Genomic DNA, 8,406 nt, shown 5'->3' on the forward strand with positions numbered 1-8,406 from the left:
TTTATAAATACATATTTTTTTAAATATTTGACAATTTATTAGCACATATTTATGTACATATTTCAGATTTTTTAGCACATAAAAATCCTATCCCTAATTATAACATTTCGGATTTATAACATATTGGTGTCTCTGTATATGTTTTCGGGGGTGCTAAAAATTAAAATATAATCGATTTAGTTTTACTTTTTCTCTTTCTTTCTTTTTTTTTACCCTCTATCCGGTCATTTATGACATACAGGTGTTTATCTATCGGTAACCAATCTATTATAACCAAAGTGGGAGGAGTTATCATTCCGTGGGACCACCGAGAAATAAAATTCATACAACCTAGGCTGGAATCGACCAGCGCCATTACAGTTATGAAGTTGCTAAGGAAATGTCTCAATTCCCGTACTACAACGGCCGATAACTTTTTTAAAGTTTGTAATTTCGCTAATGCGAATTTTAAAGTACAATGCTGGCGTGTTCTGTTGTATATTTTAATCCCCACAATATCACTAGTAGTCGTTATCACTACGAAATAATAAGTACTAGTAATTTATTATTAACATACACAATTTTGATCCATATTACTCTCAACTTATATTCTCAAAAAACTCTCCAACGTTTCAGCACTCAGGCCATTTTCAAGAAGACAGCCTACAAAAACTTTTTGTTTTTATAATAATTAAATTATTTCCTTGACTACATACATACTGATATCTTTGGACAAACCTTAAATATTGATGTCTTGTTTTTTTAAAAATCTTATTTGCAGTCTAATTGCCCATGTCACGTCTTTAAAATAAATTAAATATTAAAATAACATCATAACAACTTCAAAAAATTTTTGTTTTTAAATTGATTACTTACTTACATAACTTTTTATATCTTAAATTTAAAAACTTTTATATACAAATAATCCCCTCTTTTTCACTTATATTCATCATTTATAACAGAACCTACCTTCAACAGGTGAGAACTCAATTATCACCTTATCATTAAAAATATTTTTTTTACATGCAATACAATTTAATTAACAACATTTTTTAATTCCATAATTACTATATTCTTATTATATATGTATTTTTTTATCATACATATACGCCCCTCTCTATTTCATTTTTACACATATTTACTCACCTATACATGCTTTTTTAAGTGTACATATATTATATATAAATCTGTACAATTTAAGGACTTGAACATTTATCTATTTACCAACTTTTTTATAATAATTACATATTTATTTTGCTCAAAATTTCAGAATAATGATGGTTTAGTGCTTAAGAATCTGATTTGAAATTGACCGTTTAATTTGTATTTTCTTAGATGTAAATCGATTATAATATTTTTCTTCTAAAATTATAATTTTCTATTGAATGACCTTGACATTTTCAAAATCAAAATTATGCTTATTTTGAACAACATGTTGAACCAATGCTGTACTAGTACTTGTAATATTGTAATTTGTATACTTTATATATAATATTTAATTTATATCTAATACGTTTAATCTTCAGTATGAAACAGGGCACTTTAGGTAGTAATATTTAACAAGCTTTATCTATCCCATGGCTCTAAATTAAATCAGAACCCATTCAATCTGGGATAACGGATCTGTTTAGGTCCTGTCTGTTCTGTTTCTGTTATGTGAGTGGTTCTAATAAGAAAGTATACAATCCACGTGTGAAACAAGCCACAATATATCTGAAAACACGCCAATCCCTTCCAAACAAGCTCATTAGATTCATTAATAAATTCAGCTCTTGAAAAACAGACAGAACTTTTAAGGAGGTGTTTCGGATAAACGGAAATATGAAAAAATAATTAAAGATAAAAAAAGCGGCAGTTTCCCGCCCGATTCCTGGTCCATAGTTCCGGCGTGAAAATTCCTTGACGAACAGAAAAATTAACACTTAAAAGGAATTCTAACTAAAAAAATTTTTTTAGAAACGACATGAATATATTTGTTTTTAAATATATATATTTTTGTGTTCCTCATATTTTTTCGATCTTTCAAAAAAGAAGAATGTTGAGGAACATAGGTATAGACATGTTTGTTGTTTGTTGTTCATCAGGCATATAGGTTGATGCCGAAATATCGGATTTTTTTTTATGCAAATATTTCTCTTCCTGTTTTCGTTATACTCTTTTGTTAGCATAACCTCTTTTATAGCCAGCTAGCGTCCTAACCTATTTCAACAAAGGTGATTTTCTCATAAGTGTTCCTTTTTTTTATTCATTTTGAGTTTTTTACAGCAAAACAATTAAGAGATTGAATGAATTGAAATAACAAGTTTGTAGCCTGTTCACCGGATCAATCACCAACGGACTTTCATTTTTTTTATCATTCGGATTTGTTTTTACGGCCTAACCAGAACAGAAATGCAGACAGCCTAAAAAATTCTATATCTGAATTAATTGATTCTAAAAATACAAATTTTTTTAAGACAGACATCTACACTTAAAAGTTTTGCTGGAAAAGTGTATATGCAGTTTTATACATTCACTTAAAAATCCGACATTTCATCACCCTCAAAATTTTGTAATTGCAAATTTTGATGCACAAATAAAGATGATTAAAAATCTGAACACATTACAAAACTTAAGTCTAAAATTAAACCCTAAAATTTTCGATAATTTTGTATTCCACGCTTAAAATGTTTTTTCCTGTTCAAGTATCGTATTAGAGTACTACCAATGGGTACTTTCTCTACATGGCTATTACTCTATTTTGATGTTACATGAAATTTATTTGATTTTTATGTAAATACAGTTGTAAATAGCAATAAATAGATTTAAAAAAAAAAAAAGTATGTAAGTATAAGTAATAGTACCCGAAAAATAGTTTTTTTTTTTTTTTAAAACAGCAATATTTTTGAAAACGAGATTCCTTTCATACGTAGATCACAAGCTGTCTTCCATAGTTGTTGAGTGGAAATTATTGTGAAGCTCCCCCTCTAAAAACAAATCAAAATCAAAATTAAAATTCTACTTTCTTTAACTTAAAAACTATAACGTTCTCGTCTGATTATAATATATGTACATGAACCTCGCATCATTTTTATTCAATTTATTATATTGATGTATTTTTTTAATAAAATTAACGGCCCCTCCACTTATCAAGGTATGCCACAAGATAGATTACAGCAGCGACTGTGATAAGTTTTGGCATCAGACTACTAGATAAAATTTAGCTCAAAAACTTCTAGAAGAAGTTTGTCTGGTTTTGGTTTTAATTATACATTCCTTAACAATCCCTGATAATCCTCCGAGGCGTCTGAAAAGAAGATGGCCACGAGACCTTCTAGTTTAAATTAATGTTTTTTAATTATACATTAATGTTTTAATTATACTGGTTAGAACAATTATATTCCCTTTGCTTTTAGTCTTAATATTTATTTTCCCATCTGCAGATATAATATATTTATATATCGTTAAGATATATTAAATAATTATATAATTCAAGTTCGTTGGTATTTCAGATCAAAGAATGGAACAAGATGCTACTACTGGGCATACTCTTACTGTATTTTGTGCCCTTTTTTATGAACTCCATCTTGTCAGGAAATATCGATTGCAGTGAGAATTTCGAAGGGTAATAATTTGTGAATGAAGTAGATAAGTTATTACACTTATTAACATGCGATGTATTTATGTATTTCTATTACACAATATAGGGAGTAGCGTCCTGTTTGTAAACCTTTGATGCAAAGTAGGACTGGAACTACTAGTATTAGAGCCCAAGAGGAGAAAAAAGGCAGTTATCTCACCCCAATGTTTTATTACTCTAACGAAAACTATGTATAATTACTAATCAAAATTGATAAGTCTGCCATATATAGGTAGGGGGAATAAAAAATGGCGGCTGTTTCAAAACCTTAAAAAAACATTAATTTTTCATTCAGAGCTCTATATCTTAAAAACTACCAACAACACTAGAAAATCTAAGACAATATTATTTAAAGGAGAGTAAATTTGCAGAAATATAAACCCTAACAGAGCTATTTGCGTTCAATAGTTTTCGAGATATAGCTTTTTAAAAAGCAAAATTTCTTAAAAATCTACTGAACTTTGTTAATTTATTTTGATATTTATTTAATTTTATTTATATTTCTACATCTCAGGAACTATGTGATGTACAAATGTCTATTAGCACTCAAATTAAAGCTAGTTTAATGGACTATAAAGAAGTTTATTACCTTTACCTTCGTAGGAATAGTAGTTTTCATGATATTTGCTAAAATAAATTGATTTATAGTTGTTCGGACAATAAGTTTGATTTATGAAAAACTTCATTTCAGAAACCATTAGACGTACAGATGTGTGCCAACACTCAAATTAAAGCTAGTTAAATTTACTACAAAATAGTCAATTATGTTTATGTGTTAAGAATTAAGAAAAAATATATCTCTAGATTCATAAGAGGCACACTCAAAATAAAGGAAATTTAACTTTCTATAAAGTAGTTTATAACACTTATCTTCGTAGAGGTAGTAGTTTTCATGATATTAACATATGAATATGAATTTGGCAAATGAAAATTGGTCCGAACAATTATAAATCAATTTATTTTAGCAAATTTCGTGAAAACTACCACACTTACGTAGATAAACGTTATAAACTAATCCATAGTATATGGTTTTTGATATGTAAATTTTTCAAAATAAATTCACTAACTACTGATCTTTCAGTACGTCCCATACAACATTTTTATGAAACGTTCCTTTTTAAAAAGCTATATCTCGAAAACTATTGAACTTAAATAACTCTATTAGAGCTCATATTTTAGCAAATTCACTTTTCTTTAAATGACGTTCTCTTACTCTCCTTTAAATAATATTGTCTTAGTTTTTCTTGTGTTGTTCCTACTTTTTAAGATGTAGAGCTCCGAATGAAAAATTATTTTTCTTTAACGATTTGAAACAGCCGCCATTTTTTATTCCCCCTACTGATACTTGGTAGACTCATCAATTTTGACTATTAATTACACATCAATCCAAAATCCTTCGTAAAATCCTCAATGCTCCTTATTTTGTTACTAATAAAACCATCCATAAAGACCAAAATGTTCCTTATGTAACCGATCTAGCCCGAACCCGATATTATTCCTTCCATAATAAACTCCCTAACCACCCAAACCCACTCGTTTCTAACCTTGCTTCCTCTTCCATTCCTGGCAATCCTCCGAGGTGCCTGAAAAGAAGATGGCCTCGTGACCTTATATTGTAAACTGTTTTTAGAGTTCTACTACTGGGTAGTTTCTCTACATCCTGTATCATATCATTATGATCAAATTTACTGGTTGTATTTTTTTATACAGTTGTAAATATAAATAAATAAATAAAATAAAAAAATTACACATAGTTTTGATTAAAGTAATCAAAAATTGGGGTGAGATAACTGCCTTTTTTCTCCTCTTGGGCTCTTGTACTATGAGATCTTTCATTTTCTGTAGTATGAATTTCAGTCTGTAGGTATGAATAAATCATTGGCCTTCTCAGATCACTTATATGTATAGATTCTGAAACGTTGAACAAAACCGATCCACAACTCATGGGGATAGTTCCGTGACATGAACGCACATCTGCACATATTGATTAATAGTTCGAATGTGTTCTGAACAATATAAAGTAGGAATTTAGCGGAAATGGTGTCTTCTCCTCACTACAACGAAACTCTATTCACTTTTAATGTTTATATGGCTTATTAATCATAAATTATATTTTAATAAATAATAAGTAATTTAGTGAAGCAAATGAAAGATATTTGTTTTATTATATTGATATATTGACCCCACAGAATATTAACGGTGACCCTGATGCTTGGGTCGTGGATGATGAGCATCAGTTTCCTCCTCCTTGCCCTCCACTACCCCAGCCGAGCAGTGCCAACTGTTGTACAGCAACCATCAACTACCTCAAGCCTTACTTAATAAACAAATGTTTTAAAAACTGATCTATATATTTTTTTGTAATAACACTAATTTATATTTGAACTTATTAGAAAAAATTTGGAGATTTCCTCGGTTCCATAAGTGGATTATTTCGTCCCAGATTTTATGTATATTTTGATACAGCAAATTCTGTGGAATCATGCAGAAAATCAAAAACAATTATATCCTCAGAACCAAACATTTTCACTAGCATTTTACATTAAAGACGCAAATTTTCGTTCAGGGATAGTAAGAAGACATTAGTTGGTCCTATATCATTTTTTCGGATTTCGTAAACTATTTTCGCTTGTGCATGCGTATTTTCTTCGGCATATCTTTATTTCAAAAAACGGCCCTTTTGATTTGGCATACATTTTTAGGGAATTTGGGGATTGATATAATATTGGTTTAACATTTAATACATATTCTGTCGGCTACTTTCGCTTAATTTTGCGAAAAATTCCTTTCCGAATACTCCTATATTACTCTAAAAGCTCGTCTCTTAGATTTTATTCATTAACATAAATCAGTAACCATAAAATATATAGAATACTTCAAATGTACAGAAGAATGATTTCTACAATAAGAAACCAAGGGGATATAATAATAATAATAATAATAAAGGCCTAACGAACCCGAAGGTTCGATGCCGATACCACCAAACGCCCTCTGCATACATCCTTCCAGTGATGCCCCTCCAAACCCAATTCCACTAAATCAGTTTTAACGCAATCCTCCCATCTACGTTACGGTCTACCCCTCGGACGTTTACCTGTTAGTTCAGTAACGAGCTGATCCCTAAAATGTTAATAAAACATTTTAGGGATCAGCTCGTTACTAAGCCCTACAACCTTACATGCACGTCTTACATGCTGCAATGCTATAACTTGTATTATATTTACCGGGTGTAGGTCCCTTGATTCGGCGTTGTGTAATCTTCTAAATTCTCTCATTAATTCATCCTTTTTCGGTCCGGATATTTTTCGTAATTCTTTATTTTCGAAAACCTTAAGACGCTGTTCATCCTTTAGTGTAAGAGGCCACGTCTCACATCCATAAAGAATAGTGGGAAGGACAATGATTTTGTAAATTCTTATTTTTAAGTTTTTCGATAGAAGGCGCGAACTAAGCAGTTTCGAAATTGAAAAATAATAAGCATTTCCCACCTTCAACCTAGCTTTTATTTCCTCATCAATTTCATTTTTTCTAGTTACTGTAGAACCTAAATACTTAAACCTATCTACCGGTTTAAACGTATTTCCTCCTATATTTATATCACCGAAATTGCTTACATCTCTACTGCTAACCATGTATTTTGTTTTATCCGTATTTATTTCAAGACCTAGTTCCTTGCTGGAGTTTATTAGCTTGGTTGTATTTAGTTCTATAGATTCTTTGTCATCACCCAATAATACCAAATCATCTACATACCCAAGCACCACCTAAAGTTATCACACTTTTAATGACGTTATGTAGTGCTAGATTAAATAAGATAGGTGATAAAGGATCACCTTGTTTTAAACCCGACCGGACCTGGAATTTCTCAGAATAATGATTGCCGATTCGTACTTAATTATACGTTTCGGCCATGCACATTCCGTACGAGATTTACTAACTTCTTTGGTATTCCCTGTTCAATCAGAATATTATACAGCTTTTGGCGGTCAATAGAATCGTAAGCGTTGTGGAAATCTATATAAACCTGATGAACTAACCCGTTGTATTCCAATTTTTTAGAAAAAAATCAAAACTAACTACTGAGTTATTTATTTCCATGACCGGCCAAAATCAAATTATATTGTCTGATGTTTTGGAAATAAACGACTCATCTGTTGTTTTATTAAGGTTGTAAATGATACAATTTGCTGTCTGATCAGTGTCACGTCGTACGGAGAGTACCCACAATGCCAAGCTCCATTCACAAAAATCTTGAAAACACCTTCTTTTTAGATGCCTGAAAAAGGAGCAACTGGATTATTCTAAAAAACAGTATTTATTTCGGTTATATCTGCAAATCCAACACCGTATTTTCATATATACTTTCCCTAAAGTGCCCAAAATCACTATAAATACCCGATAAGAATAATTACATACGTATAATTTGACCCTGATACTGTTGTGCGATATTGACCACATCGTAAAGATAAGTAACTACCCCTAAAGACCATAAATAAGCACTCATTCTTCTTGATGGCTGGAACAATGCCTTGATCTACAGTTTAGATTAACTTAATTATACATCATAAAACAGGACCACTTAAGTTGTTAAATATTTTAAAAAAAAAATTATGGATAAATGTAAACATTATTTTGGTGTTTTTTCTGTTTACTTCTTTATTATCAATCTTATGAAGGGAAACCATATTATTTTTAAATAAGAGGAGAAGATGGTCGGGAGTGCGGTCAGCAGAAAAAAAAAACAAAAATAAACAAACAAATTATTTATGCTGCCGACGTTTCGACCTAATTTTCAGGTCTTCATCAGG

The 8,406-nt window shown here is 30.5% G+C and overlaps 1 long non-coding RNA gene across 1 annotated transcript in view; it reads left to right on the plus strand.

The window, feature by feature from the left end:
• Window positions 1-5,943, plus strand: part of LOC106679822 (uncharacterized) — an 8,333-nt gene extending 2,390 nt beyond the window's left edge. The window contains exons 2-3 of the long non-coding RNA XR_010844840.1: window positions 3,471-3,583; window positions 5,788-5,943. This is a non-coding gene — a long non-coding RNA (uncharacterized lncRNA). The remainder of the gene's footprint in view (window positions 1-3,470; window positions 3,584-5,787) is intronic.
• Window positions 5,944-8,406: the final 2,463 nt, after the last annotated feature.

This window comes from Halyomorpha halys, unplaced genomic scaffold, assembly GCF_000696795.3.
Source record: "Halyomorpha halys isolate HHAL.00 unplaced genomic scaffold, Hhal_1.1 Scaffold223.1, whole genome shotgun sequence".
Taxonomy (NCBI): domain Eukaryota; kingdom Metazoa; phylum Arthropoda; class Insecta; order Hemiptera; family Pentatomidae; genus Halyomorpha; species Halyomorpha halys.